Raw genomic sequence first — 20,552 nt, 5'->3', positions numbered from 1 at the left:
TTCCCTGAGACACGGGGAGCCTTGATGGCTGGGGAGGGAGCCCGGGACCCCATGAGGCAGACACTTGCTGGCTTGAGCTCCCTGCACCCTGAGACCACGCGGAACAGGCGGTGGGTCAGTCCAGGAGCTTCCTGGGCCTGGGGCTCCCCCACCTCCCCTGGGGGTAGCCCAAGGCCGGTCCCAAGGGCAGGTGAGTGGACTGCGCACGCGCCGCTGGCCGCCTGGGTCGCGTGAGCCCCGGGACCTGCAACAGGGCTGATGGAGGCAGAGGCAGGGGCACAGGGGACGGCTATCTGGATACCCGGTGTCTGCCTGGTGCCATGCCTCCTTTGACAGCAAAGCCCACATTCGCCCCTGAAGGCAAGGCCGGAGGAAAGTGGGTCGCCTTGCCGGGGAGGGGGCCTGGACCACTGGCCAGGACTTCCAGCAATGGGAGACACCTGGAGCCTTGGTTGCTGAGAAGCCAGGCCCTATCACGTAGCTAGCCCGAGTGGAGTCTGAGTGTGGCCGGTTGAAGGCTGCCCATGGCAGAAGGAACTTCAGAGTTGAGGTTTCTTCGCTGGGAGGCCATGTAGGTGTTTTGGGGCTCGCCCCAGCTCCGTGGGCCTGCAGGACCCAGGTTGCCCTGGTGAGGTCCTGGGACCTTTACTGCGCAGGCGCAAGCGGCCTGCTTAAAGGGCATTGCGAGCGAGACCTGGGTCAGGACAAGGGTGTGGAGAGGCCTTGGCCCATTTGGGGGGCTGTCCGGGCCTCAGGGCATTTGCCTGCTTCCGTGTCCTCCATTACGCATGTGCCTCCCCCCTACACAGAGAGCTGGAGGAGGGTGCGTGTGTGGGTTGCCTTTGGCAGGACCTGCCTGAAGGGCCGCTTGGCTGGCCTCCGTCCAGAGACGACACCTGGCCCCTGGGCGACTGGTCAACGTGGGACCCGGTCAGACAGCCTAGGAGGATGGGGTGTGCCCGCGGCCCATCTGAAGCTGCCACCCCCGCAAGACTTGGGGGCAGGGAGACTGCCACGTCTCTGAAGGCGATGAGGCCGGGTGTGGACCCACCCGAGCTCCGATGGCCCGGACGTTCCCTGCTGGCCCGAGCAGACTGATGGGGTGAGTGCTGCCTACCGACGGGCCCACGGGCACGGTTCAGGGGAGCCAGAGACCTGGCACAGGGCAGGAATGCGGGCAGAGCCGGTCACGGGAGCGGGCTGTTGCTGGAACCAGTCACGTGCCTGCGTCCAAGCGCGACAGTTCAGCGGGGCACACGTCGTCCCCGTCCCCAACGCCCCCCCCCCCCCCCAACTCGCGCCCAGGGCGGAGCCGGGAGAGCCCGGGCTCCCTTCCCGCTGGGGGCTGGGGGCGGGGGGAAGGGGCCCTGGAATAGCACACACCTGGGACCCCAGCGGTCGGCCAAGCCAAATGGAAACTGCCTGTTGTCCATGTCATCGTGCCTCCTCGGCCGCGCAAAGCGTTGGCCGCCGTGGGCTCCCTGCACCCCGAGTCCAAGCGAGCTGGTTGGAGCCGTGCGCCCCCTGCCGCGCCACACGCCTCCTGACTGGCCCCTTGTTCGGAGGCCTGGCGCGCCCCCTGCCGCCCGAGGCCGGCGCGCCAGGTGTGGCCGGGGCACTGCCCTGGCGCTCGGAGGCAGGTCACCGGGGCCAGGGAGCCCTGGACCCGGAACAGGGCCGCCGTAGGGCGAGGCCAGAGTGCCAGGAGCCAGGCCTCCGCGGGGAAACGGGATTCTGCCCGTTTCCACACCGTGTTTGACCCCAGGGCGCCTGTACTGCCCCTGAAGGCCAGGCTGGAGGAAAGACGACTACCTTGGGAGAGCGGGGGGCCTGGGTGAATGGCCTGGGCTTCCCGCAGCAGGAGCCCCCGGGGGCCTTGGTTGCTCTGGGCGCCAGGGCCCCTATGGGGGAGGGAGCCAGTTCCCATGGAGGCCGACCGGGGCCCGCTGACAGCTGTGGCCATGGCGGTGGCAAGAACTTGAGGGGCAGCTTTTGTCTGGCAAGAGGCTATGCAGGTGCTCTGGGAGCTGCCCCGGGGGTCCAGGTGCCCGAAGGGGGCTGCCGCGGTGCGGTGCGTGCAGCACTTGCTCAGGCCAGGCAGGTTCAGGGGAGCCTGGGACCTGGACCCTGGCGGGTGTGTGGAGAAGCCCTGGGGTGGCATCTGCCCTGTGTGGGTGGCAAAAGACACCTGCCAGCTTCCAAGGGCTGAGGGGCACAGCCACCCTTCCCCCTCTAGGCAGAGCTGGAGTTAGTGTGGACTGCCCACGGCCCTACCTTCTCGGAGGGCTGCCAGGGTAGCCTCCAGAAAGAGCCTGGCTGACCAGTCAGCCTGGGAACCTATTCTGCAGTCAGTCCAAATGAGGACTGCCGGTCGCCAAGTTCAAGCTGCCGTCTCAGGAAAAGTTTCCCGACGTGGGCTTCGTCTTCCATGGCCGGGACATGCTGGGGGTTCTGGACCCACCGGAGCTCCGACAGCCCAAGGGGACTGGCTGTCCTCAGCAGGCTGAAGGGATGCCTACTATGTGCCAGCCCCAGGGTTCAGGGGAGCCAGGGACCTGGAACAAGGCAAGGGTCTGGAAAGACTGGGTCACAGGGGGTCGTTGGGCATACAGGGCACCTGTGTGATGCAGAGTGCCACTTGACACCAATGGGCACGCCCCCGCCCAGGGCAGAGGTGGAGAAATCTGAACTCTGGACTGCCCCTGGCAGGATGGGGCCGCACACGATGATGTTGGGTTCCCTGGGATGAGAGACACCCTGGAAGGCCTTGAGGGCTGGAGGAAACCCAGACACCATCAGGCCAAATGGGGACTGAAAGTCTGTGTCCTTGTTATCTGATTCGCAGTTAATGTTAGGGATTAATGTGTTTGAGGAGCAATATTGGTATACCTTGTGAACGGCCCTAAACCAGATTTATCGGCTTCCTTTGTTGTGTTCTTAACGGGATTGAAGGTGCAATTTGGACACCTGTTAGTGGGTTTGGGACTCTGGATTTCATTTATGAACTTCACTCCTGAAGGACTCATCCAGAGGAGCAGGTGTTCCTATGAGGAAAGTATAAGCCCTAAGCCTCATCTCAGACTGCTCTGGGAAATCCCGATGATTAGTAAAATTCCATAGTTTTTGTATGTCTTCAGTAATACCACAAAAAAAGTTAGGCTGCGATGGTGTTGTTAGTGGGGGCAGTGGAAAGAAGACTAGAAAACTATCTCTATCAGCTGTTTTCCTACGTAGGAACAATGAGCTGGAGTGTTTATGGTGAATAACAGCAGAGGAAATGATTTCATCCACTCGAGGGGCTTTTGAATGGACAATAGGATTGAAGAAATAGAACAGCAGAGCTAGTGCAGAGTAAAATGGTTCCAGGACAGACGTGAGGACCCCTATTCGTCCCACGGGTGCCGCTGGGACAGAAGTGCCAGGTCAGCGAATGGCGCCCAGGTGTGTTTGTATTTGTCATCTGGTGCTGGTGGCGTCTCCTCCCGAGCCGCTGGTGCGGGTGCCATTTTTGCTCTGGAGTGGTGCATCCAAGGCACGACCTTTTCTAGTTTTAGAGAAGAAAGTGTGGTTGTTAGTACCAAGCGGAGCCCTGTCCATACTGGGTGTCGTTGGTCCTGTGGTGACCCACTCCTCCAAGTGTTGAGGTACACCCAATCCCCAGGTTGCTGGGAGAGAGGTTAATTTTAGTAGGTAGAGGGAGGCGAAAGTTTCCCTACGCGTTGAGCGCCTCCACCATGCGTTGGGGATTAGTTACATGTTTCATGGCCAGAGAAACCTGGGGGTCTGATGGTGAGGAAGAGACGGAGCTCTCAGGAAAGGGCCTCCCGTAAGTCATCTCAAACAGGCTATGTTTTACTTTACCCTTTCGGGTGGCTCTTATCCTGGTTGAGAGCTATCGGTAATGATTTTAACCATTTTTCCTGTTTCTTGGCATAACTTTGCCAGGGTCTTTTTTTGAGGGTTCTGTTAGCTCGTTCTGTGTTTCTAGAGGACTGAAGTCTCTGGATGGAATGTAAACTTCATTGAATGTGCAGATCTTTTGCTGCCTTAGAAGTGAGTTTAGAACCCCAACCTGGGTAACGCAAGTCAGGAAATTCTCTTTTCAAAAGGCCGTGGTGATTTATTTGTCCTCTCTGTCTTGCAGGGAAAAGTTTCAACCCATCCAGTGAAGGTATCTACAAATACCAAGATGTATTTGAAACCCCAGGGACCAGGGACATGACAGCAAAAGGTATTTGCCAGTCTTCCCCAGGTAGTGTCCCACAAATCTGAGCTGCCCTGACTAGAGGGGCCTGGTTTGTCCTGCAGTAGATGCACTGGTCGCTATTTTCTCAGTAGTCTCTTTTATCCCGGGAGTGTTTATAACCTTTGCCAACCATGAGCGTAAAGCTTCTTTGCCATAACAAATTGAGTCACTTGCACTCTGAAGAAACCCGTAAGCAGTTTGCTTAGGTATCCAGATTTGTTATTTACCATCCGTCCTCTGATTATTAGGGACTGCTGATAGCTCTTTATCTCCCTGTAAGAACGTATGGGAGTGAATTTATATAAAGGCACAGAGTGGGTAGTGTCTGCATCAACTGATTTATTTCCCTTTATTCCCTCTGAATTTCCTTTCCTGTGGCCCCTAAAGTGAACTCCTGCCACCTTTTTTTGGCTTGTGCACTGCTTCTAGTGGGGTGTGGATTTCTTTGCTGTGTTTGATTTCTTTCTTTCCACTATGCAATAATCCTTCCTTTCCATTTGGCTCCATGGGCCCAGATTGTGGAGAAGGCATAGGTAGAATCAGTGTAGATAGTTAGTGTTCAGTCTTCACCCAACTCCAAGGCTCTGGTTAGTGCAATCCTGCCTTTTGGGCCGAGGTGCCTGGGAGCAGGCTCTTTGCCTCTACGAAGGTGTTCAGGGACACCATTGCACAACCTGTCTTTCTTTGCCTGTTCTCTATAAAAGTATTGCCATCTATAAACCAGACTTCTGCACTGGAAAGGTGTTCACTTTGGAGATCTATGCAACTAGAGTAAACTTGATCAGTTACTTCTGGACAACTATGGGTGGCTGGTTGATCAAGGTCAGGAAGTAGGGTGGGCTGGTGTCAAAGTATGACCCGGCTTCGGCTGCATCTGAGGGGTATCTGTCAGCATGGCTTGATATTGCAGTATTCTGTGTTGAGACAGCCACCGATGCCCCTTGGTTGCCAGTAAACCAGAGATCTGATATGGGGTCCAAACTGTCATAGGCTGAGCCATGGTTAGCTTTTTCACCTTTCATCAGGAGGCATGTGGCTGTTATGGCTCTCAGGCAGGGAGGCCAACCCCTTGCCACTGTGTCCATCTGTTAAGAGAAATAAACTATCATTCTTTTTGAGGGCCCAGCTTTGGGTTAACACCCCTGTAGCTATTCCTTGTCTTTCATGCACATTCAAATCAAACAGCTTGTCATAGTCTGGTAATGCTACGGCCGGGGCTTTCGTAAGTATGGCTTTCACTGTATCGAAGGCTTGATCACACGATTTATCCGACTCAGATCTGTCTCAGCTTCCTGGAGTTTATCATCAAGGGATTTTGCAGTTAGCCCCAAATTAGGAATCCAGATACAGCAAAACCCAGCCATTCCCCAAAACCCATGCAGTTGTTGGAGGGTTTTTGGTGGGGCTAGCTAGCATATTGCCACTTTTCTTTCTTGGGGAAGGCCTCCTTGTCCCTTGGAAATAATAAACCCCAGGTCGTTTACAGCTTAGAAATGTGGGCCTTTTCTTTTGATACCTTCTATCCCTTTCTGGCTGGGAACTTTAACATAAACACAGTATTTTTGTCAGGAATGTGAGTGGGGCTGGCTGTTAAGATGTCATCCACATACACTGGCATGCTCTTTTCCAGAGTTAGCTCTTTTGGATCTTGTCCTAAAGAGAGTGGGGAGATTTTGAATTCCTCGGAAGGACTAGTGTCCCATCCTGTGACCGAATTAATGATGTACATTTGCTTCTTGGTAAGTTGCAGATATGGACTACACCAGATGGAGTTGTCACACGAAGGAAACTTTATTTGCAGCAACTAAGGAGATCAAGGGGAATAACTTCCAAAGCCATGACTCTCCAAGAAGGGTTGAACCAATTCTTTTAACTTGGGGGTTTGAGATGAATATTCAGAGGGGGAGTTTCATCACTGCATATAAAAGGCGAACATAGGTTTGTGCATGTGCACTTAGAAAACATACCTATATATGCACCGTAGGTTATGTTAACGAAGCTTATGTTCCTGCCCCAGGGCAGAGATCCTAACGTTATAATGAAGTTGAGGTAACTGTCCAGCACTTTATGGCTCAGCTGTGCAGTCGTCCCCCTGGTGGTTGAGCTCGAATTTGTCTAGGCCAGTTGGAGTTTTCTTTCTTTTCCCGTTCCAGAAATTTTTAGTTTCAAAAAGATGAAATCGATAAATAGATCTAAGGCTCATAGGTCATTAGGCAGAATTCTTTGCAGCCAAAGTGCTTATTCTCTGATTTTATGCAGGTAGGTATTTACTTCCCCAGAGGAATTTATCCACGTGTAGCAGGCGGTATTCACTCTTGTCCAGACTCCTCCTTGTTCAGCCAGTAGATAATCAAGGGCTGTGCCATTATCCAAAATTACTGTAGCCAAAGAGTCCAGTGATCATTGTTGGGCTGTTAGTGCTTTGGTTGTGGGGCCAGCTAGCTCTCCTAATGTTTGGGAAAGATTCCCAATCTTGCATTGGTTGGCATTTCTTCCAATGTATGGGAGAAAGTCTCTGCCCAGGGAGGAAAACCAGAGTCATATATGTGTCCTGGAAGTTCCCATGTAGCAGCCATGGAGGCTCAATGGAGTGGACAGGAGGGGAGGCTTCTGATTTGGTATGCATATTAACAGGGACAGTGAAATGTTCCAGTGAGCATTGACCTCCAAGTGGCCAGCTGCCAACATTCATATGCCCCTGAGAAGTGCTGTCCAGAACAAACACAAATGGAACCAGGTGGAGCCTCGGGGACGCCAGCTCACGTCTGGTTATTGATAGATTCACTAGCCGGATGTCCTGACCCTTTCAAGTTACAGCTCAGAAAGTTTGAGGTAACATTCTGTGAGAGATTATTCCCTCCTAAAGGGATTTTTTTTTCTAAAAACCTCACAGAGGAGTCTAGACCTGGTTTTCTCCCCCTGGGTGCAGGGAAACAGATTGTATTTAGGTAAGGAAAAGATGCGGGGAGTGAGGGAAGGGGGCTGACAGAGGCTGAGGTGTTTACCTGAGCTGGCACGGTTACAACTGGGGAAAGGCTGAAACAAGCATGGGAACACCTGGCCGTAACAACCTAACCCGACAGGTAACCTCCATGGGCTTACGGGTAAGTCAGCAGTGGGCCTGGGGACTGAAGAGAAAATAATTACGGGTAAGGCCAAGGGGCCTCTGACATCATAAACAGATTGGAATTTCTGGCAACCGATCCAACATTCAGAGGTTTCTGCCTTTTGCACTAGACAGAGAAATGTGGAGAAGAGCATTGCGTTTTCAAGAGTAAGGGGGGTAGGGGAGAAATAACAAAGTAAGAAGCGGTGGGGAGAAAAAGGTATACTGGCTTGGCCTGGCCATCTTGGGAAAGCTGTCTCCTTCAGCTGTCATTGGCTTCAATTCCTAGAAATCTTTACGTTCAGGTCACCAGTTGGGGTGCAGGTCCAGCCAGGGTTTGGTGCTGTCTTTAGATGTGACACATGAATCCAAGAGTCTGAAGTTTGGTGGCACAAGCATTGGTTGACAGTAGCTGCTATGGGTCTTCCCAGTGGAGTTGAAGAGTGTCTTTGCGGAGATGTCTTTTCCAGTAGATGAAGTCCCCAGGTTGCAAGGTGTGATGTTTAAGGTCCCCATCTCCTGGGAGCAGCAGTGTGATGACGACCAAAGTGCTGTCCCTTTAGTAGAAGCAATTAGGCCTTTCCAGTGTCGAAGTGTATCTCCTTTTATCGACTGCAGGTCAAAGAGCAGGGGCCTGGTGGGGGTGGGAGCTCTGTTACAAGGAGAAAAGATTCTTACTAAGTCTCTGCAAATACACGCATGGTCGTGAAACATGAGAACACTGGAGAAGAGTTTCAGAATCCGGAGGGGTTGGGTAGGAAGAAAAAGATCCATGTTTCAACCTTTGTTGTAAAGGTACACTTTACCAAATTACCCTACGTTATAGAGAGCTTTAAAGGAGAGGAGAAAAGGGGAACTTTAGCTCTGGAAAGCAGAATATGAAAGCAGTCAGTTTTCCATGACAGTTTTAGAAATTCTTATCAGTGCAGTGCTGTGATCTTCAGTTGATCAAAACCTGTGTTCCAGAGCATTTGTCAAAGTCTTCGTCATGAGTCGCTTTCAGGAGGAAGCTCTTGAAACAATCATCTGTAGCTGACAAAAGACATACAAATAGCAACGGTTAGAGATCTGAGGAGAGTTCGTTAGATCACTGACAAAGAAATTTGGTTATTTCCGTGACAAACATCTCAAGAGAACCAGAATTATGATTGATAACATTGTAGCAGGACATTAGAAATTTCAGGATTTTATAGAATTTCTAGAACACTTATAATGTATGCATATACAAATACCACAAAAATGAGGCTTAGTATTCTTATTTCACATTGCTGCCCATGTAATATAACATATCAAATAATGCTAATTAGCGTAACATCTCCCCTTTTATATTCTCCAAGTCACTTTTAGGTCAAAAGAACTTAATTTTAGAACTTGATTTGGGGAAGTTTGTCAAAAAGTATCAAAAGGTTTTGGACACTTGACTGGGTAGGATCACAGACCATTTTGAAACAATATTTACTTGCCTATTGGATCAAAGTGACAATTAAAGATTTCAGAGGCAAATACAATGGGTTGTTACATCATTGTTGCTAAAACTTAGCTCTCTTAATATCCAGAAGACTTAGTTTACTTGAGTAATCAAACACCTGATGGTAAAGATTAACATGAAGTACAAGAAATTATTTTGATAAAACACAAAATCTTTGCTTTCTAATTAGATTTCTTTAAAAGGTAAAACCTTTCACAATATTGTATCAAAAGCAGACCAATAGTCCAAGAAAACTTTGTCCTTTTAAAATTTTTTTTTTTTAACATTTATTTATTTTTGAGACAGAGACAGGGCATGAACGGGGGAGGGGCAGAGAGAGAGGGAGACACAGAATCGGAAACAGGCTCCAGGCTCTGAGCCATCAGCCCAGAGCCCGACGCGGGGCTCGAACTCACGGACCGTGAGATCGTGACCTGGCTGAAGTCGGACGCTTAACCGACTGCGCCACCCAGGCGCCCCTGTCCTTTTAATAGATAAGAGATCATTTTTAGTTTTACATAAGTATGTTATTGGTAGTAAGGCTTAATTTTATTTTTTTTTTTTAAATTTTTTTTCCAACATTTATTTATTTTTGGGACAGAGAGAGACAGAGCATGAACGGGGGAGGGGCAGAGAGAGAGGGAGACACAGAATCGGAAACAGGCTCCAGGCTCCGAGCCATCAGCCCAGAGCCCGACGCGGGGCTCGAACTCCCGGACCGCGAGATCGTGACCTGGCTGAAGTCGGACGCTTAACCGACTGCGCCACCCAGGCGCCCCAAGGCTTAATTTTAAAACCCTTATAATAACAATTTAACTGTTAGCCAACTTGACCAGATATAAAAGTCCTTTCTCAAGATTCTTTTTACACAAACCTTCTACACCTTTTTTCTTTTTCTTTTTCTTTTTTTTTTTTGAGACCGAGAAAGAGAGCATGAGTGCACATGAGCAGAGGAGAGGGGCAGAGGGGAGACAGAGACCTGAGCTGAAATCAAGAGTCAATCACTCAACTGACTGGGCCACCCAGGTGCCCCTACAACTTTCTATATCTATTTAGATCTGTCCTATCTTTTTTCTCATTCTGGAACAATGTATTTACTTGAGGAAAAAATTACTTTTTTTTCTACCCCCACTCCCACCCCAAAATGCACACACACAAGGATGTCCTTCATACCATTCCTTATCTAAAAAAAAAAAAAAAAATCCTGTTTTCCTTTTCATATATGCCCATTTTCTTTCATGCTTATTATTTCTAGTGGTTTTGTTTAAAAACTTTTTTTTTTGCTGACAATTTCAACTTTATTAGCTTCCAAATTTCAAAAACTTACATAGCTTATCTAGATATGATGTGCGATGGTTGTTACAGATTTACTCTCAGAGGATAGCTTAATTGCTTATGCATTACCCGAGGTTAATAGAAATTTCTATATAGTTTAAAAAACAAACACCAAAACACACACAGGCTCTTCTTTGGAAATGGTAGTATGAGATTCATTGGCATCTGTGGGCTCATGCTGACAGTGCTCCGTTAGACTGGGAGTGATAGGACAGGCCAGGGCAACAGGATCCCCACGTTACTGTGGAAGAGGCTTCTCTTAAGTCACGTGGGCAGAGTAAAGATTTGAAAAATGGAACCACTTCTAAACTGGTGACGGAGCTATAAGTAGCCGGGAAGCTATCAACAGAATTCCTGGCTCTGCAAACTGCTGTAAGAAAGGGGGGAAGTAAGGTCTTTTAAACAAAGATTGTTGCCTGGCTGCCAATCTGAAAAGACCAGGCAATAAAGTCTGAGCCTATCCCAGAACGATGACAGCCTGGCCGTGAGGAGTTCCCACCGTGGGCAGACAGGACAGGTGGGTGGTGGTGTTCACTCTGGCCTCTTCAGCTGGTGCTCAGACACTTTTGTTCCTCAGCCAACTGTGATAGAGGAGTGGGGGCTTTCAAACATGTTGGATCATTCCAAAGTAAGAAATTAGTCTACTTTATGGTCCAGCATGTCCCTGTATATAGAAAACCATCTAAATAACTGAACTAGAAGTTTAATAAACTGATGTGTATTTCCTATATTCAGTATATGCCATGAATATACTATTCTGCATTTTATGAAATTATTTTTAATTTAGAGATACATTAAAACCTTGGGTTGCGAGTAACTTGTTCTGTGAGCGTTCTGCAAGACGAGCAAACATTTCTAATAAATTTTAATTTGATAAACGAGCGATGTCTTGCCGTACGAGTAGTATGTGATGCTGAATGTCACATGATCACAACTGAGCCAATGGATCTTCTCTCTCTCTCTCACTCTCTCTTTCTCTCTGCAGGATTGCGGGTGATCATCTCCCATGCTTGGATCCTCGGTCTCAGGCCACAGTGTTTGGCAGAAATCAGTAATTTTTCAGAACATTGGAAGGTGCCCACCACTGGCACTAGTGTATTTTTGTCACTTCAAAGCACCTGTGGACGGTCCTTTGCTTTCCTTAGGGTCTGCTTTTCCACAGACCCTTTCCTCTGCTGCTTTATTGCCACTTACATTAAATACAGTATATGACAATAGTTTATTAATGCTGTACTGTAGTCAACACCCGTGTGAGCGTATACAATGGCCCCCATGCAGAAAAAGGTTGAAAAGAAAGGCAGTAAGAAGGAGATGATTACGGTGCAAGTTAAGAAGGAAATCATGGGGGCGCCTGGGTGGCTCAGTCGGTTAAGCGTCCGACTTTGGCTCAGGTCACGATCTCGCAGCCCATGAGTTCGAGCCCCGCGTCGGGCTCTGTGCTGACCGCTCGGAGCCTGGAGCCTGTTTCGGATTCTGTGTCTCCCTCTCTCTCTGACCCTCCCCCGTTCATGCTCTGTCTCTCTCTGTCTCAAAAATAAATAAACGTTAAAAAAAAATTAAAAAAAAGAAGGAAATCATGGAGAAGTACAAACGAGGTATGCGCGTGGCCGAAATTGCAGGATTTTATAAGTCTACGTCTGCATTTCGTCTGCAGAGGGAGAGGAAAAAAAGATGGAGGAACCCCTCACTTCAGAGGAGATTAGGGAGATGTGTAAAATGTGGGGAACAGTGCAGAATTTTGTAGAAAGGCACCACCGCATAAGGCTGTCGCAGTGCGAGCGATGAATCTGTTTAACGCCAATGTCACATTTCCGCGAACTCCTCCAAAGGAGGCAAAAGCAGGCGCGTTGGATAGGTTCCTTGTTAAAGCTGCATCAAGAAAAGAGCTGAAATCAAGAAAAGGATTCCACTGAGCCAACAGAGAGCAGCGATTCTCTTAGTGACAGTGAAAGTCCTGCACAACAACCCTCCTCTCTCTTGTCTCCCTCACACCAGCCACAAAGGTTTTCAAAGGCAAGTGCACGTTAATTTACTTTTCTTTATATTTTTTATTTTCTTTATTATTTTGTATTATATTACAGTATAGTAATCATTTTTATATGAGTATTTTTGGGTTGTGGAAGGAGTCATCTGAGTTTTGATTATTTTTTATGGGGAAATTTGCTTTGATATACAAGTACTTTGGATTACAAGCATGTTTCTGGAATGAATTATGCTTGCAAATCAAGGTTTTACTGTAATCTACAATATTTATAAAGTGTAGGTAAAACTGAAAGTATATTATCCATTATTTATGTGGATATACATAATACAGGTATTTTCTACATAGCTGTTAATCATAATTCATCAATACTCTGTTTGAAAAACAGGAAGTTGTAGTCAACCCTTCCAGAGGAGGAGAAAGGTCTCATGGGAGCACGTGGTTTCTCATCTTCCAAGGGACGCCTGCTGCATTGCCTGAATTCAGCAGTCAATGTGCAGTTTGTGCAGAGTTTATAATTTATGCTAATTATTCTGTGTTCTTTTTGTCGTTGTTCATTATGTGTTCTCAGCTCTTCTTCCAGTATTTTACAGTATTTGTAATCTTAGGGGTTTTTCAGTGAAAACTAGGAAGCAGGCAATCATATGCCATCGTAAGTTAGCACCCTGCAGTAGGATTAGCAAACTTGTAAATGTGTTTCAGTTTTTTCAAGGTGACATTAAACATGTTTATTGATAGATCCAAATATCTTTTGTGTCTCTGTGAAAATTAAAAAGCCAAGAGTATAGGCACTTATGTTTAGCATTTAATGTTTATGTTATTTGGAAATGGTTTGGGTATTCAATATATATCCATCATTTAGTTTAACTTAGTATAAAATTTGGTCTTATTAACATTTATTAACATTATTTGCTTTCAGCAAATATACTCGGGATTAGGCACTAAACAGCTAACCATCATCTTCTCTTGTTGACAAATTTTGTATTATAAAGATGGTATGGATTTATTTGATTAGTAACCCAGGTAGAAAAAGCTGTTTCTCTGCATTATATTTAATGTTGAACTCTAAATACAGGCCTATTTTTCTTAAACCAACAAGTTTAAATTAGTGTTTATCAGAGATTCAGATCCTATGAACTGAAAAAAACATTTAGGTTCACTGCTATATTTTTGGGACTATATTTGACTTACATAAACACTTAATTTTCTTTAAGACCATTAAATAGAGGTCCTGACAACTTAATTTTGGCAATACCAATTCCAAGGTCGACTAGAAAGTAGTGAGCTAGCCCAGTGGGCTCTGTGGGTACCCACTCCTGTTTGCTCACAGGCCTTTGAGTTGCTGGGGATCTTCTCTGGATCCACTTCTCCGACATCATTTATTATAAACCTTAAAGATACAACAGGCAATTATTTTACTAGCAAAATGAATTTATTTGGGAATAACAGAGGCACTGTAATTCGGGACAGGCAAATTATGGCAAGCCATAGGCAAGTCTGAAGAGACAAAGGGAAGGTCAGATTTCATTAGGTTTTTATATATTTTTTTTAACGTTTATTTATTTTTGAGACAGGGAGAAACACAGCATGAACAGGGGAGGGTCAGAGAGAGGGAGACACAGAATCCGAAGCAGGGTCCACGCTCTGAGCTGTCAGCACAGAGCCCGATGTGGGGCTCGAACTCAAGGACCGCGAGATCACGACCTGAGCCAAGGTCGGCCACTTAACCGACTGAGCCACCCAGGCGCCCCGTTGTTATATTATTTTTAATGTTTATTTTATTTTTGAGAGAGAGAGACAGAGTGTGAGGGGGCAGGGGCAGAGAGAGGAGACAGAATCGTAGGCAGGCTCCAGGCTCTGAGCTGTCAGCACAAAGCCTGATGTGCGGCTCCGCCTCACGAACCATGAGATCATGACCTGAGCTGAAATCAAGAGTTAGACGATTAACCGACTGAGCCACCCAGGCGCCCCAGGTTTGATTAGGTTTTAGGAGGAAACTGGGGAGGATTGCTTGAACACAAGTTCACTGAAGAAGCTTAGATCGTGACAGTTTTTCATTGGCTGCAAGTGGTGGATAGTGCATTATTGCTGGGGCTCTGAGAGATTTTCCTTTTTCTTAAAATCCTATGATAAAAGTGCCCTCCCTTTTCAAGAATTGGCTGCCTGGGTGGCTAGGTCAGTTGAGCATCTGACTCTTATTTCGCCTCAGGTCATGATCTCACAGTTGGTGAGCTCCAGTTCAGGGTTGTCCCCTCCACACTAAACCTGTGGTCGTCCCCGGTTACCTCAGGCTGGCTCAAGTGTTTTGAACTGGACATGCCTCGGCAGCACAGTTTAGGGTAGCCAGGAAATGAAATAAGCAAGAGTTGGGAAAGGCTAGGTCTCAGAAGGAGAATGATGGGGGTCCATAGCATTTGCCTAATTCCAACACTTAACCTACACAAATGTGTTTATTCCCTCTGAAGGCAAAGCTGGGGGAATCTGCATTTTGTTGCTTGGGACTGGGCTGGGCAGGCCGACTGACCAGGGTATATTCCAACAAGAGATACCTGGGAGCTTTAATTACTGGTAAGTCTGGGACCCCAGCAGGCAGCCAGTCTAAATGGAGACTGACTGTGGCCAGTTGAAAGCTGACCCCTCAGAAAGATATTCAGGGTGGGCTTTCTACCCCCTGGAGATATTAATGGTGGTTGGGAATGGCCTGAGTTTCACAGACCTGCAGGGTCCTCGTAGCCAAGGGCTGGCTGAAAAATTGCAGTCTCTACATGGGTGAATCCACAGGTTAGGGTAGCCAGAGACCTGGAACAGGGCAAGTGTCAGGACAGGCTGGGTCATGGGTGGGACTACTGTAGGTCCAAAGGTATCTGCCTACTCCCAAGCCCAAATCTCCACAAATGAACATGGAGGGGCCAAGGGTAGGTGACTGTAAATGGACCACATTGGCAAGTTGATTGTTTTGAATTAAAAGTACTTAAGAAACAGCCCAGGCAAGACAACTCCCTGACCTGCCTTCTTTGTTTCCAGAAAGCAGGAAATAAATCTCCCATGTGAAATGCACCCTCCCTGTACCAAGAAGTAAGGAGTCATCCTTGTCACCAGAGATAACAGAATTCAGAGCCAAGAAAGCTATAGAAACCCATCTTGTTACTTTTACTAATTTACTTCCCCAGCCCAAGTTCTGTTAGATTTCCTTGCTAACTGAAGCTCCCAAACATTCATTTTCTTTGTCATGTTAATTCCTCACAGATTGTTCCTTTGTCTAAAAAGTGGAAAAGCTGGGGCACCTGGGTGGTTTAGTCAATTGGGCGATTGGGTGTCTGACTTTGGCTCAGGTCATGATCTCCCAGTCGGTGAGTTCGAGCCCCACGTCGGGCTCTGTGCTGACAGCTCAGAGCCTGGAGCCTGTTTCAGATTCTGGGTCTCCCTCTGTCTCTGCCCCTCTACCCACCCCTCTTTCTCTTTCTTTCTCAAAAATAAACATAAAAACATTTTTAATAAAAAATAATAATAATAATAAGTGAAAAAGCTGCTTGCTTTTTGTTCTCAAATTTAGCATTCAGCCTCCATTCACACATAGTTAAATTTTGTGGTTTTGTCTTCTATTAATCTGTTTCATATCACTTAAATTCTCAAACCAGCTAAGGGAACCTTGATAAGTAGAGGTAAATTTTTCCTCCCCAGCAGTTGGAATAGACAATAGGACAAACTTTACTGGCTGGATGCTGCTACACCTGAGAAGTCTTACAATCTCAGACAAAAGCTGGCAGAAGGTAATAATCCCCACCCTGTTAGCACCCTGTCTACTCCCAGCTCTCTACCTGTAGGTCTAATAGAAGCAAGGATGGTGAGAGGTGTTTTCACACTAAATTTATACTAGTAAAAGAAAATAACTGTGGAACCATTTCCTCGGGCTTAGTGACGCTAGTAAATTCCATAGAGTACTCTTGGCTTGACTGATCCTGTTCTACCTAGAGATGATCACATTTTCTTTGCCATTGTCTTCAGTGTCATTTCTCATGAAAAGGAATTAACCACATGGGAAGAACGCAGGCATAGGCCCTATTGACCTGTTTATGGAGCTCGCCTCACAAACTGGTAAGTTCATAGTTCACATCAGGCTGGACTCCATAGAGCATTTTACCACATGTCCTTTATGTGAGGTTTTTCCTTTTATCTATTTACATGTCCTGTGAGCTTGGCTTTGCAAACAATAAAATATTCTCTCTGGGGTCTACCATCTGGAGAATACACTGGCTCGAGTGCACCCTGGTGGCCAGGAAAGTACACGGACTACGGGTCAAGTACATGTAGTTGCAAGCAACACACTCTATCCAGCCGTGCCAGCTCTTAGGGATTTGTCATAAAAGATCCTAGACCAAAAGATAAATAATCTCTTAACCGTGATTATTAGTGCTGGAAAAGTCTTATGAGCTGGTGTTGGTGTTGCAGGAGTCACAGATTAAAACTGGATGCACCTCACACTTTCTTGGGAGAACACAGACACTGTTCTCTAGAAGCCAACCTGACCACATGTTCACTGAAGACTGAAAAGACTAAACTTTTCATACTACTTTGGTAAGAAATTTTGGAAAATGAGGGCTACAAAGCATACCTCCAAGATGCCATCTTCCGATCATTGTCTAGGCCAAAAAATGGCCAGGGTGGAAGCATGAAGTCTACCATGGGGACGCCCCATCTGCCTAGTCGCTCACTATGACTGACTCACACCCTGAGGAGTGGCCAAAGGTCCCAGATGTTGTCTCCTATTGGAGGCTAGTCCCACCAGGCATCCAGGCTATCCTGGCAAGGCAATCCACACTGGTGCCCCTCTGCCTAGCTGCTGAGGGAAGGGCGGCTGTGCCCCTCAGCCCTTGGAAGCCGGCAGGTGTCTTTTGCCACCCACCCAGGGCAGATGCCACCCCAGGGCTTCTCCACACACCCGCCAGGGTCCAGGTCCCGGGCTCCCCTGAACCTGCCTGGCCTGAGCAAGTGCTGCACGCACCGCACCGCGGCAGCCCCCTTCGGGCACCTGGACCCCCGGGGCAGCTCCCAGAGCACCTGCATAGCCTCTTGCCAGACAAAAGCTGCCCCTCAAGTTCTTGCCACCGCCATGGCCACAGCTGTCAGCGGGCCCCGGTCGGCCTCCATGGGAACTGGCTCCCTCCCCCATAGGGGCCCTGGCGCCCAGAGCAACCAAGGCCCCCGGGGGCTCCTGCTGCGGGAAGCCCAGGCCATTCACCCAGGCCCCCCGCTCTCCCAAGGTAGTCGTCTTTCCTCCAGCCTGGCCTTCAGGGGCAGTACAGGCGCCCTGGGGTCAAACACGGTGTGGAAACGGGCAGAATCCCGTTTCCCCGCGGAGGCCTGGCTCCTGGCACCCTGGCCTCGCCCTACGGCGGCCCTGTTCTGGGTCCAGGGCTCCCTGGCCCGGTGACCTGCCTCCGAGCGCCAGGGCAGTGCCCCGGCCACACCTGGCGCGCCGGCCTCGGGCGGCAGGGGGCGCGCCAGGCCTCCGAACAAGGGGCCAGTCAGGAGGCGTGTGGCGCGGCAGGGGGCGCACGGCTCCAACCAGCTCGCTTGGACTCGGGGTGCAGGGAGCCCACGGCGGCCAACGCTTTGCGCGGCCGAGGAGGCACGATGACATGGACAACAGGCAGTTTCCATTTGGCTTGGCCGACCGCTGGGGTCCCAGGTGTGTGCTATTCCAGGGCCCCTTCCCCCCGCCCCCAGCCCCCAGCGGGAAGGGAGCCCGGGCTCTCCCGGCTCCGCCCTGGGCGCGAGTTGGGGGGGGGGGGGGCGTTGGGGACGGGGACGACGTGTGCCCCGCTGAACTGTCGCGCTTGGACGCAGGCACGTGACTGGTTCCAGCAACAGCCCGCTCCCGTGACCGGCTCTGCCCGCATTCCTGCCCTGTGCCAGGTCTCTGGCTCCCCTGAACCGTGCCCGCGGGCCCGTCGGTAGGCAGCACTCACCCCATCAGTCTGCTCGGGCCAGCGGGGAACGTCGGGGCCATCGGAGCTCGGGTGGGTCCACACCCGGCCTCATCGCCTTCAGAGACTTGGCAGCCTCCCTGCCCCCAAGTCTTGCGGGGGTGGCAGCTTCAGATGGGCCGCGGGCACACCCCATCCTCCTAGGCTGTCTGACCGGGTCCCACGCTGACCAGTCGCCCAGGGGCCAGGTGTCGTCTCTGGACGGAGGCTTGTCCTGCCGTCCACCCAAGCCTCCTGCCATCCACGCATTTTTATCTTGGCAAGGCATTCCATACTCCTCCATCTGTCGACTGCAGGGTGAAAGGGTGTTTGTGTGGTTAGTATCTGTAATTAGTAAGTTGTTTAATTTCCTGGTTGTTTTCTGGTTAGTTATCCTCTCCAAACTTTGGTAGGTTGTCTCATGGCTTTGGTGTCCTCATATTTCAAGCTCATCCTTGGCAATAAATGCATTCCTTTTCTTTAGGGTTCTTTGATTCTGGGTTAACTTGTGATGTTAATGCAAAAGGCATATGTGAGGTCGAGTGAAGTTCGTACCTGGCAATATACCTCCTTCCTGATATTTTGAGTTGCTTTATTATATTTATTTATTTATTAATGTTTATTTTTGAGAGAGAAGAGAGACAAGTAGGGGAGGGGTAGAGAGTGAGGGAGACAGAATCTGAAGCAGGCTCCAGGCTCTAAGCTGTCAGCACAGAGCCCGACGAGGGGCTTGAACTCACGAACCATGAGACATGACCTGAGCTGAAGTCCCACACTTAACTGACTGAGCCACCCAGGTGCCCCTTGAGTTGCTTTATATTGATCACAGCCATTATGGTGTGAGGAAGTCCATGCCCATGTGCATGTCATTTCTGTAAGCCCTGGTTCAGTGCCCGTTTAATAGCCAGCATCAATCATCAGACTCAAAGTACCCAGTTCAACTGTTTTCTAAACCCGGACTTCTTGTTACCCTCAGTTTTCAAGACTTCCCATCTCAGGTGCTAGATATCATGAAGAGAGAAGCTGTTTTTGGTTTGTTGTTTCTGGTTTTCTGACATACTGATCCATGGTCATAGGAAAATGAACATTTTTTATGTCACTATGTTTGAGGTGGGTCATAAAGCAATGTAGCAGTTGGAGGCAATATTGACTGGCTGATTTGCTCATTTGATGCCTATTTGACCCTGGCCTTGCTCAGATTGTTTTTGTGGCCTGGTCCCTCTTTAGACAGCTATTTTGACTCGCCTGGTCCCTCTTTAGACAGCTATTTTGACACCTGTATGAACAGGAATTTTCCTCAGGGGAGGAAATTGCTCTCTTATTCCCCCTGCTCCTAGACTTTGATAAAGCATATTTAATTTTAGTTTTTGAGTCTAATAAGCTTCTACTTACAGTGTAGATTAAGAATCCATTCCTGTGGTTGAGAAATGACCAAAGCACACAGGAAACCAGGAATGGCAATGAAAGAAAAGGTAGCAACGTCGTATTTATATTAAGTCTTGCAAACAAACTGCCACCTGGACATCTTCCCTGACATTTGTACATATCTCGGGACTGATACCTAGAGAGTGGTTATGCTCCTACTTCACTGAGTCACAATTTGTCAGAGAATCTGTGTCATGTTGGATTCTCCCAAACAGACCCCGAGACTAGGATTTGGGTATAAATAGTTTATTTGGAAAGCGATCCTAAAAAAAGCATTGCAAGAGAGTCCAAGAAAGGAGGAAAGCCTACAGAGAATACGCTGATGATCAGATTTGCAGGGGGTACTGGTGCTGTGCACAACGGAGGTCTGTCTTGCTGGGGACCCACCTCAGAAGTGTCCCATCAAGAGTCTGGGAAGCTCAAATATTTATGCACTAACTCCTTCTCCTTAGTAGTTGAAGTTTGCCTGGGGTCATGGACTCCCTGGAACTTCTGGCCTGCCCCCAACACAGGCCCACACACAGTCTAGCAATCAGAGAATGCCCAGGCAGCAAGTCCCAGGTGCTGTGGTGGGACCCTCTCAGTTTATCTTTGACTTTCAATTCTGTCAATTCCAGTTGCAGCCCATTGCATTACTATTTTATATCTAATTGTTCCATTTTTAGCCAGTGGGAGACCCTCAAGTTGACCTCTGGGTGTGTTTGATGAGATTCCATTAACATTTGATATCTTCCTCCTTTTCTAGCAAATCTACTAGTCTCAGGGTCATCTGGTACCCTTTCTGCCTCGGGTATGGAATCAGCCATTTGTCAAGAAGCCCTGATACCTTTGAGTGGGAAATGGCATTTAGAGACTAAAATTCAGACATGAAGGCCACTGCTACTAGACCTTTTCAGCAAATAGAGCTTGAAAAAACTGCTTTTTAGAAAGGAACAAAAGAAATAATGAGTTACTGACATTTCCTATTTAAATGTAAGATTACAGGGCCGCCTGGGTGGCTCAGTTGCTTGCGCATAGGACTCTTG

At 48.5% G+C, this 20,552-nt stretch overlaps 1 protein-coding gene and 2 long non-coding RNA genes across 10 annotated transcripts in view; 2 read left to right on the top strand and 1 right to left on the bottom strand.

Annotated features, from left to right (window-relative positions):
* The first annotated feature begins 1,300 nt into the window (after positions 1 to 1,300).
* Positions 1,301 to 11,196, top strand: LOC125175441 (uncharacterized). Its single transcript, XR_007155805.1, has 3 exons — positions 1,301 to 1,834; positions 4,145 to 4,231; positions 11,141 to 11,196. It is a non-coding gene; the product is annotated as an uncharacterized LOC125175441 (long non-coding RNA).
* LOC125175444 (uncharacterized) lies at positions 4,566 to 18,168 on the bottom strand. The gene is made up of 2 exons (XR_007155808.1): positions 18,106 to 18,168; positions 4,566 to 8,384 (listed from the first exon to the last, which is right to left on the bottom strand). It is a non-coding gene; the product is annotated as an uncharacterized LOC125175444 (long non-coding RNA).
* The window catches only part of POMGNT2 (protein O-linked mannose N-acetylglucosaminyltransferase 2 (beta 1,4-)), a 51,397-nt gene continuing 48,418 nt past the window's right edge, over positions 17,574 to 20,552 (top strand). For 5 of the 8 annotated variants that reach the window (XM_047876000.1, XM_047875997.1, XM_047876008.1 and 2 more), the window contains exon 1: positions 18,368 to 18,439. The gene's annotated coding sequence lies outside the window, so the exon portion shown is untranslated. Of the gene's footprint in view, positions 17,826 to 18,055; positions 18,157 to 18,367; positions 18,440 to 20,552 lie in introns of those variants that run through there. The other 3 variants (XM_047876003.1, XM_047875998.1, XM_047875999.1) reach the window with 2 other exon arrangements.

This window comes from Prionailurus viverrinus, chromosome C2 (assembly GCF_022837055.1).
Source record: "Prionailurus viverrinus isolate Anna chromosome C2, UM_Priviv_1.0, whole genome shotgun sequence".
Taxonomy (NCBI): domain Eukaryota; kingdom Metazoa; phylum Chordata; class Mammalia; order Carnivora; family Felidae; genus Prionailurus; species Prionailurus viverrinus.
The sequence above is the reverse complement of the archived record's forward strand: the minus strand, read 5'-3'. Positions and strand labels throughout refer to the sequence as shown.